The sequence below is a fragment of the Porites lutea genome, chromosome 11 (genome assembly GCF_958299795.1).
Source record: "Porites lutea chromosome 11, jaPorLute2.1, whole genome shotgun sequence".
In the NCBI taxonomy this organism is placed as follows: Eukaryota; Metazoa; Cnidaria; class Anthozoa; order Scleractinia; family Poritidae; genus Porites; species Porites lutea.
This window is the reverse complement of record NC_133211.1, coordinates 17,963,117-17,974,704: the sequence shown is the minus strand read 5'-3', so window position 1 is coordinate 17,974,704 and position 11,588 is coordinate 17,963,117.

The window sequence follows — 11,588 nt, the reverse complement described above, 5'->3', positions numbered from 1 at the left end:
CCCCTCCCCTCGGAATCATTTTTTGCACAATCCGGGAAAAAATCACGTGGTCTACACAGACGATTAACAACGGTGAACCATTAGACTGCGAGAATTTTCTCTTTTTCGTCAGATTTAGTTGGGGCGAGGGGGAGTGCACGCGGGCGCGGACGTCTCGCACCTTGAGTCACGAGCGTGGTCGTTTGCGTGTCTCGCTCGTTTTGCTCGATGGACCAAGAAAAAAGAGAGACTGCTCGTAGTCTAGTGAACCATCGGTGACTGAATGACATGACTGAATTAATCACCAAGGATGGCAGGATTTCATGTTCTGAGAAAATTTATGAATAGTGTAGGCAAAATTTCATCCCGCACGTTAGTCCTGATAACTTTGCGAAGGTATATACCATTTTTTGTTTTTAAATCTGGGCCTTAGATTCCATCTCCAGCCTATTTTGAATATCTGTCAGGAATAGAACATATTTTTGGTAAATATCGTTCCTACGTATACTTCTGGCCCAGCAAATCAGCTGAAATCTTGTCTTAAAATTTACCTTTAGATAACGTAAAAACTGTTATGTCAACATCGATCTTTCCCGAAACATAGCGAAAGAAACCTCTTAAAATAAATAATTTTCTTTGCTTTCTCATGTTGTTGTCCAATGAAGATCCTGATTGGTTTTCTTGCCCTGGGGTATCGCAACATCCTAGCTTAATACCACGTTTAATGTCATGGGCAGTTTCTCTTTTCTTTTTGAGGTATCCATGGATGTTTCCCATGGTAAATTTATCTCGGGAAAGTCCGGTCACAAACACTTCAGCAATTCCCCCCGGTAAAAGGGTCATTTACCAAAGAAAGTGTCCTGTGAAACCGCATCCCTAATTCGCAATTAAATAAAGCAGTCTTAACTTCATTGTAGGCAAAGGAATCTAGACGTTTCCTACGAGACCTACCAACTGAAGTTTGAACCTGTCCAATCATAAAAGTTCCTATACGCCCGATATATTCTCCTGTTTTGTACGCAGAACCTGTGCTATCCAGGCGTTGATCGACATACACCCACACCGAACCTCCCACGGACCTCCAACTAATACACACGTGATGCCATTTGCCATCATTCAGAATGCTGTTGACCTCTACAGAACTACCAAACACACGTAAAATATTATATGTATTTACATGTAATAAGAAAGTTTAAAATTTTTCAAACTACAAAGTCAACGAATACACATGGTAATCTCATTCAAACGGTCTATTCAGGGGATTGTGCTTTGGGGCTCCGAACCTTTCAGCGCTCATGATTAAAAAACAAAAAGAGGAATAGGAAATGGAAGATATTAAAAAAGAGGACATTAGACATATTCAGGGTAAATGCAAAAAATTGGACAAGTCCAGTCTCCGCTTGCGACAAAAGTTTCGGTACATATTCTTAGGGCCTGTTTACATGGCGGTGCGAGATCCCAGGTAGGTGAGATAATTCGCCTTTCCATCAAATCTCTCATATAGTCACCCCACCTATCATGTAAACGTGATCAAATTCAAATGAGTGATTGTATGGACAGGCGGGTTGCCCCAATTAAGCGGGCTACCTCACCTACCTGGGGTCCCCCACCTCCATGTAAACAGGCGCTTATAGTCATTGCCTTGTCGTACGTAAGACTGAAACGTTTTTATACCATTTGTTGAAGAGGAACTGCAGCCATCATTCTTCCTTTTGCCATGTACACAACCTTGGTAGCAGATCCAGAGAAAGTCGTCTGAAAATGACTCTAACCAGTAGCAATTGAATTTCAACCAAAAACGACTGAAAAAGTGTTCGAACACGAACGTGGAGTTGTTCAAAAAGGTTCTTTAAAGATCCAGTTGGGCTTAATTATGAATTGTTCTATGCGATGAGAAGATCAAGTTACTTGTATTTTACAAACTAATATACGGAAGGTAATGTTGTATTGGATGATTTGAAAAGTCTTTTACCTGGGATTCCAAGAATTGATATTCATCAGAATGGTTGTCCCGTTAATAATGGACCAGTGAATAGCTGACAAATGCTGACTAGTTGCGTACGACAAAAGAGTCATTTCATTAGCAGCAGCTGTTGTCTTAAACCAGGCACAAGCGCTGAGGGAAGTAATTACATACGCGTAGTCGTAATTATACTTAACGTAGGCTGGGTTGTTTGAGAATCCGGGAAAGCGAAGAGTGTAATCACTTTCCCTGGCTGCAACAAAAAAGGGATACAGTCAATCCATTTGATCGGTAAATTGTCCACCTCACAGTAATGTAGGAGAGCTGCTACATGACCGCTCTCTCATCCAACGTTTTGCTCAGTAAGGAAGAGTTTGAGTGGTGGTAACCTTGGGCTAGGGGCAGGACGCGTAGATGGGAATTTTATAGTCCTTTCATAACTGAGAGTTATTTAATTAATTCATATTTGAATCATACCTCTTGAAAATATGAACGATTTGACCAGAAGAGAAAAGCCAAACAAGCTTCAGTCATTTCTAGGTCAGCTTACCACACAAAGCCGCAGACCTACCCAGCCCAGTCCACGAGAGAATCTCTATTGCCCAGCCCAAGCGGCTATTTCGCCAATTAAGAAAAGAGGAGAGACTGGGTAAAGATAACTTTCGCAAAGAATTCTGGGACTATTACTGGGGACAGGGAAAAGAAATTGGCCAATAGCTGAATAGTTCGTCCCCAGATCGTTCTCAGACGTCTTTGCAAAATCTAACTCGGCCCAGGTTCCCTCTCGTTCTAAAGTAGCGAAAACATTTGCTGCGGCTGGTTGAAGCAAAGTTGGAGTTGAACTGTTTTGATACAGCCTTCCTACTTTATTACGTAAATCATGTCGTAATATCATTTCTATAAAAATAGCAAGGAGGTTTGTATCAAGAGATGGTCAACTGGCTCAGCCTCACATTCAATCAAAGACTAGGGTATATTTTTGTACTAAGCACACATTTGACGAATGGCTAGCGCTCGAAAGGTCAGTTTCTCAATCCTCCCACGGTGGCTAATCCACTTTCCCAGGGTCCACTTTATCCAATCATGCAGTAAATAACACCAAATTTTAGACAAATTTGTAGGTCCAGATCAAAAACGAAGAACAGACCAGTAGATAAAACTTTCTTTGTCAGTTGCTTTTAAAAGCTAATTGTTTCGCGGTGCTTCTGATGGTGCGAAGTACCGTATTTCACAAAGTAACCATTCTATTTCAAATATATTACGATTTCATTCTTCATATTATTTAGAAATTTACATCATTCTTTACTGATTACTACCTGATTTAGTTTAATATTCACTCGAAAAATTTTCTCCATTTTTAAAGATTGTCTTAAATCTCTTGGCTTCAATTTGGAAGATTTACGTCTGCAATCTTTCAAACAGCGAAAACTGATTATAATTGACGAATAATGTTACACAACGTCAAAGGTGCCATTGGTTGATCTGCTCTTAACAAGAACACCACCATTTCCAGACCTAGCATAGCCTCGTACGCAGACGTTTTTAGGGGAGCTCGTATTTCGAGCTCCCCTAAAAAACGCCTGCGTGGAAGGCTAGACCTAGCACATATACCTGTCATTTCAAAGGTATAGTCGTTGTATATCTGCACATCTCCTGTTATACCCTGTCTAAACATGCTCCATGAAAGCGCATCTCCCTTCTCTGTACCAGGCTCTTCGGCTAACGCTGCTACTGTCCTCGAGGAGAGCCTCGTCGTCCAGATATTGAGTCCAGTTATCCAGCCTTGGTAAGCTTTAGCTACTTTGTATGCTCCGTTTTGCACAAACTGTCCAAGGTGAAACGTCCCTCCCCCTTGTACTATGTAGCCACTTAAATGTCCTTTCGTTTGAGAAATTTGGTGCACTCCATCAAGATAAAGGCTCCACTCTGTCGTATCTGTATCCCACATCGCACATAAGTGATGCCAGTAATCATCGCCGATGAATGGTGCTTCATACGAAAGTCTGGAACAAAATACAAACTGAGTCCACATTGGCGATACTGTTGAACATCTCTACAACGGCCACCTTGAGGACAGTAGAAAGTGGCCGTTGTAGAGCTCGAGAGGTGGCCGTTATCGGAGGTTGACTGTACGTAGTTTAGAAATTAAACTTTCACTGTGCATGACTATGAATATTTCCGCTGTGGTCTTCGCTTCAGGATAATTAAGTACAAGTATACTTGAGACTGATTTAAATGAGGATGCACGATCTTGGAACTTTAGTATCATAACCGTAAATAAGCTTTCACAAATTGTTTGTACCAGGATTCCTATCCAAAAAAGTAAAAGCCACTTTTATACGCAAGTAATAATTGAGGGCACTGTTTTTGCATCTACTGGAGATGGCCAGGCCGCTATTTTTAAACATTTATAAGTGTTTGTCGGAGAAACGCAACGGTCTAACCTTTTGCAGGACAATGGCAGTACCTTCAACTTTCAGTTATTTTATAGCCCTGAGTATCGGCCCGAGTACTGCTCATTCCTCTTGAACTAGCGCGAAACTTCATACAGTGCCTCTATTCTATTTACTATACGTGCGCACGCACGTAAAAATTACGCGAAAATGAAAACCCACCTTTTCTGAGCTTTCTTACTCCCAAATATACCGTAATTCATACAATACCTACTTTTGCGCACGGCACCAAATTAGCTAAAACTGAAGTGAATTTGAACTATCAGCAGCTATCAGCGACACCCCTGGTGCACGTTACGAATTCGTTTTACCATTGCAACTTGAAGCTCTGGCCATCCCGATTTGTAACTTAAGTTTGGTTTTTATGCTGCTTCATATTTAACCTCAAACAATAATTATTGTATTTTGCCACAGTTATGGATAGTAATTATAACGTACTTAGGTGATTTTAAACCGAGCTGGAATTTCCAAAATATGCCAAAGTAAATCTCCAGTGCTGGATTCGAAGCGGTGGGGGCAACATAAGAAAAAAGATTGTAATTATTCAAGTTGTTCTTCATCCACCAGCAGATTGTTCCCGCGGTCATGGATGGCATTGAAGCTTGTGGAACAACGGTGTTGCTGGTTGAACGAGCTGGGAAATTCAGGACAAATCTCGATTCTTCGCCTGGAATTGTAAATGGGAATGTGTGTATGATCGTTAGTTATAATAATATAAGTCCATCCATTCATAAATCGATCGATCCATTTATCTATCCATCTATTCATAGATTGATCGATCTTTTGATACATTACCATTCATCCATCCATCCAGCCAGCCATTCATTTAATTCCAATAATTCATTCATTTATTCATTTTTTTAAAAAGGGATGCTTTAAATAAAACCTACCAATTGACCCGGGGGTGTACTTGGGTTTATTTTTGCTGGGTATATGCGGCTGGCCTCTTAGAACCCCTACCCCATTATAGTCTATTCTGTGTCCAATTATAGACCGTGCCCTATCTTAGTCACTTTTGGGCAAATATGTAATATTCGCCATCCCAACTTAGTTACTTTCTATTTTTACAAATTGACCCATTTTTTAGATTGAATGAAGAACAGTTTACTTTTCGTCTACAGTGCAAACATTCTGGTACGTTTGCTAACCGTAAATATGAAGAACTGTCTTATCCCCAAAAATCCGAAAATGTGCGACCCTATTCTAGTAACTCTATTGAATATGCGACCTCATTATAGTCAGTCCAGTCGTGAAAATGCGACCCCATCCAGCGGCACATCCTCATTAACCTCTTATAAGGAAGTACCCCCCCCCCCCCCCGGCCAATTGAGTGAGAACCCCCAACTTAACTGGAAATACGGTTATAATCATGATCGACTGAGAAGTTGAACTGAGAGCTACCTTGACGTTAGACTTGCTACGAGTCGACCTCAAGAGTTTAAATCGGACGAAGGACTTTTTGGAAAGTCTACTTTGACCGGAGCGAGTATTTGAACCCCGGGCGACTTGGTTGGAATAACATCTCGCTAAACCATTCACCCACTGCTCAATCCTTCCGTCGATCTTCTTCCGTCCAGCATTTAAGCATTAAGATCTATAGGTGTACTACAGCGAAGGTTTTACGGTGGAACCTATCGTGTCTTTCTTCCAAAAGAAAAACAACAACAACGACAACAAAACAAGCAAACTGAAAACTATGGCCTGATGGAAGATTAATTTAAACCCAGCCGGAGCCAGTTTATGCTCGGTCTGCATTTTACCCCAGTCTGCATTTTACTCTCAGTCTGCAGTCTGCATTTTACCCCTGGTCCGCAGTCTGCAGTCTGCAGTCCGCAGTCTGCGTTTTACACTGACCGAGTTATTAATCTTACCTAACATGGCTAGAAAATCACGGACATCGAATTTCGTGACATTCACATACAATCTGTCACGCAATGGATAACTCCGCTGGATTTTTGCGAGTTCCCCGGCTCATAGGTTTAGGGGACACCTTGAGTGGTGAAATTCAGAGTTGTTTGTGGTCCAACTGAAGCTGCTGACTGAAAGTATTGCCCAAAAAATGTCGGCAATAAAATGTCCGTGAAACAACCTTTTCAACGAGTGGGTTTTGGAGGAAATTTGGATGAATTGTATATGGCACAGCAAAGAACTTGAGGTTTAGCCGAGAATGGCTTCCTCTATTTTGGCTTGTTTGAGACACAAGATATACCGCAACAGAAACAGACTACAGAGAGATGTCCTGTAGCGTTTTTCAGAGCTTGGCTTTTCAAAGTCGCCGTGAACTGAGGAGGCCTTCATCGCAAGCTGGATTCACCGTTTTGAGCATTCCGCCATAATATGGGCCTCTTACAAAAATTCGTCGCATCTTCAAAGTTGAATACCTCAGCGATTACGACTAGGAGAAGTGCAATTCTCTGGAATAGTTTTAGCTTTCCTCGATTGCTCTGCAGAATTGAAGTGAACGAAATGGATTTTACTTTCAGTTATTGAGGTAGGATTGATTTTGTATCTATTCTTCCATTAAAGCCTATAAACATTGAGGCGTTTTGTGACACAACGTAACGCCAAAATGCTGTCTCGAGAGCGCATGCTTGTCCAAAATTTCTAGCCATGCTCTTGGACTAAATTTCCACCTGATAACCGTCAACCGTCAAAAGCTCTAAAATTCAACCGTTAACCATCAAAACTAGAAAAAAATTAGCCGTCAAAAAAAACTAACCGCCGCAGCAAATAATCCTCAAAATAATGTGAGCGGTAGGCTGTACATGGTAAATGTAAATGTCAACCGTCCAAGTCACTACCCCATTGAGACTCTCAGATTTCTGCTACGTGCGGGTTCATTTAACAGAAAATGGTGGAGGAAAAGTCAGAGAGTTACTAACCCTTGTGACCGCTTATATTATTTTTCACTGTATTATTTTTATTAGCCTGAGAGAACAGCTGACATTTTGAGACACCATCATCACTGATTTCCCTGCGAAATGATTTCTTAGAAACAAGCCCAGAATTTAAATGCCAATGAGATCTGGGTAGTGCTTCTGATTGGTTGAAAATTTGTTTCATCCAATCAGGAACAGTACCCAGATCTGGGTAGTGACACGTCATCAGTATGGAATTTCTGTGCGTGAATCTTAACAATACCTTTACTATACCTGAAGCATTGCACGCCGAATTCCGTTGAATCTGTATTTGACCCCGAATTTTATTTTGGAATTCACTCCAAAAGACAACACTTTTATTCGATTCAATGTTGCCATGACAATCACTTGACAGTTTCTTCACTAGACGCTTAGCTGACATTTTCTTCTGTATGAAAAACTGAGAGATGATGCCGATGAATGACTTGGTCGAGTTGAAAGACTGGGCACTAGAATTCTTCTGTTCTTGACCCAGTACCAGCCTTCCTCCTCCGCTTATTGCCTGTCCAGTTCCTACATTGCTTCCATAGGCTCTTCGTGCACCGTCGAGGTATAAGGTCCAGTTCCCTGCACGATTTCCCCAAGTCAGGCAAACACAACGCCATTTCCCATCATTTATAGATATCAGGCTAACTTTTCTGTTGAGAAGAGGATATTATTTTTAAAAAAACTATAAAGATAAAGTAACATTCAAAAAGGCTCTAGAGAGTTCTGTACCAGTTTTAAAAAATTACGCACTTTAGAGTGGTTTAGGCTATATTCACACTACACCATGGCGCCACAAAAAGCTGTCCGGTACAGAATAAACAGCAACAACCTGGGGCTGTACAAGTCGTTCACACATCAAACATCGTGCTGGCGCGGTTGGCTGAGAGGGTTTGGTATACTAAATCTTGAATATTTACTTCCTTCTAGGTGGATTCTAGTCCTCGCTACTGCTTATTAACTTCTGTGACAGGCTGAATAAGTGTTCACATGTAGAACACCAAAGTATGGCAAAAACTCCTATCCAATATGTGACGCTCCACTTTTGTGATCAGCGAGGTGCACCTTCGCTCCAGTCACAGAAATCACGCCACCACAGCTGTCTTGTGTGTGAACAGAAACCCAATCTGGCGGCGCAAAAGCTATCTGATAAAGTGTGAACACAGTTTTAGAAAGAACAAATTTTTTTTTCCTTTGGTGTCATGAATAATTTCTCTTGTGTAAAGGTCCACATATTTCCAAAACAGCCACTGCATAACACTCTGGATTTTAAACTGACTGGGTTAAATGTAGGGCATGTGTATGCTACAAAAAGATGCTGTACATCTCTGCAAATGCGTCAAAGATGCGGCTGTGAATCTTGCCAGTACATGTGCAACACGGACTTGGATAGACGTGGTTGATCATCGCATGGACGACGGGGCTGTGCACCTGTACTAATGCAAGGGACAGCTGTGCTTTTGAGTGGGAACTGACTGGACAATACATCTGTGCCTATGCATATGCAAAAGCATACGAGACGGGGCGATGTCAGGTGCTTGAATATGGAAGACTGTGCTAATGCCAAAATACAGTGCTTTGAATTTGTGCTAATACACAGAGAACGGGTCTGTTCATCGGTGCTAATTGGTTGGAAAACGGGGCTATGGTTCTGTATTTGTATTCGAAGTCAGGGCTTTGTTACTGTGCTTGATTTGGGACACAGAGCTGTCTATGTGGACCGGTGTACTGGGGGATGATATGTGCTACACTAACCTGGATTCACGAAGCAATACCAGTTCACAATCTTCACTACTTTCACATCCTAAAGACAGTTCTCTAGTCCCATCAAACGTCATGTAGGAAAAGAGATGAAAAGGCCCCGGATCAATTGTTTGAAGCCACATGCACAACGTCATAGTATACATTTCAATTTTACTGTCCAAGGTGATTGCTGCAAAACTGGCACCATGTTTACTCGGGAAAACCATGTCGTAATGAAACAAATCAGCTGGAATGAAAACGGAAGAGAAATACGACAAGGACATTCCTGACCAGTTAAATGTTGAGTTATTCATCCCCCGATGCCATAAAAAATCAAGGAAAATAATGATTAGAATTGGAATTCTTTAGTGTTGTAGCTTAGCTTGGGTGATGGTGATATGACTTTGGGCCGTGCTTATTTGTACTCACAATTAAACCATGCAGATGTTGCAAGCTTTAGAAACACCAACAGCTAGTGGGTCTAGGGGGAGCATAAATACCACAACAGAGAGCCTAAGGCTTATATGAGGCACTTGCCATGTTCTTAAAGGGAAAAACTATGCACTATATGACTTGCATTTCTTATAGCAGTATTTTTGCCTATTTTGATTCCCTATTTTCATTATGTTCAGTTATGTGTGGTGCAAATTTAAGAAAGAGGGCAATTTAAACTAAGACAATTTTATTAATATACTTAAGACTTGATTTAAAAAATTTGCCTGCAGAGATTCATCTTTTATAACTGTGTCTAGTTGTATGTGTCCAGTTTTCAAAATTCCATAACTGAAATCATTAAGTGCCCACCCCATTGTTAATTTCTTTGCCCTTCTTAATTATGCCGTTTTCAAGAGTACAACAGTATGATATGTTCTTGCTGACCTTATGTCCACTATTACCTTTGTATGATTGACACCTGTCACCAGTAATTCCCAACCTGCATAGGCAGGTGATCTGAGAGCCAATCAGACAGTTGTCCACACATGTGCCACCATTCAAGCAAGGAGAAGACAGGCATTTGGAGGTAGCCTGGGTACCAAAAGAGAAATTCACACTTTAGGGACCAGTCATCGCCTGGGAAGGGGCAGAGGATTTGGGGCTAAACGAGGTGAAATTTAGCCGATCCCCCCTTTGAATGTTACTTCACTGAAGTGATCCCCCCTAATAACATTTGATGACTTTTGCGATCCTCCCACTAATGTCTTCATTTTCCAAGCAAATTTGAGTGGCTTTACCGCCACCGAAATGATCCCCACCATCGAAATGAGCTCCACCACCGAAATGATCCCCAATCACCACCGAAATGTTCCCCACCACCGAAATGATACCTATTCGCAATCGAAATGATCCTGTCATAAATTTTAGGAACCTTGGCTTAAATGGATTTGGGACTTTGCTATCTATTCTAAATTCTTCGTTTATTCATGCAAACACGATTCTAAACAGAGGAAAATAGAGAAAGCAATCAGACTAATAACAGTTTGATACACTGATTTTATTTTCAAAATTTTAACATTTTTTTAAGGAACTACATAAATCCGCCTTGAACAGGGAACAGCTACAGCAGCTAGTGCAAGTACCGAAACTAATTGGAAAGCACGTTTTGTAATGTGAGCCTGTAACTGACGTCATCACTGTCGTCATGACATCATCAGGAAGACATAACCTGATTGCAAGATTTGACTTATTTTGCTTTAACACAATTTTATTAAGAAGATTTTCTTGCAAAAACATAAAAAAAAATTCGAAGAAATAGAAGACATAAGTGAATTGCATCTTTTGAACAAGCATTGTCTAGTGTTAAAACAAAAAAAAGCAATTTACTGCAAAATAAAGTGCGGTAAAAGGTAAATTACACACCGTAAAAAAGATGCAATATAAATAAATAAAAAGCACGCACTAAATTGTTGTCCAGTTTTTGTAGTCCTCTTAATTCCATACCCGATATTCCGGGGATCATTTCGGTGGTGACCGCCGGTATCATTTTGGTGGTGGGGATCATTTCGGTGGTGATTGGGGGTCATTTCGGTGGCGGAGATCATTTCGATGGTGGGGATCATTTCGGTGGCGGGTGGTCCCCCCTCTGAGTTCTTCCAAAGTTTTTGGTTATCCCCCCTTTTGGGTTCTCAGTTATGACTGATCCCCCTTTTGTTCTCCTGAAAATCAAGTGATCCCACCAAAATCCCCCCCCCCCTCCCCCAGGCGATAAATAATGACGGGTCCCCTAGAAACGAGAAAGGAATTGGTGCCCAAATGCCTGCTGGCTGCAGTTGTTTCCGGGATCGTTGCTGGGGACTTGCCGGTCAGCTATTGGGCATTTTTTCCCTGTTCCTAGTAATAGTCCCCAACACCGCCCCCCCCCCCCCCCCCCCCCATTTTTAAGGTGGCGAATTTGTCATTGAGCTATCTATGCACATGAGGAACATCAATCTTATTACCTTAAGCACCGCCGGGCTGGTTGGAGTCTGTTAAGAATAAGCTGTACAAATAATGGGAATGAAGCAAATGATGTCTCATCCGAGGAGAGCGTGTTCTGATAAGGCGTTCGAC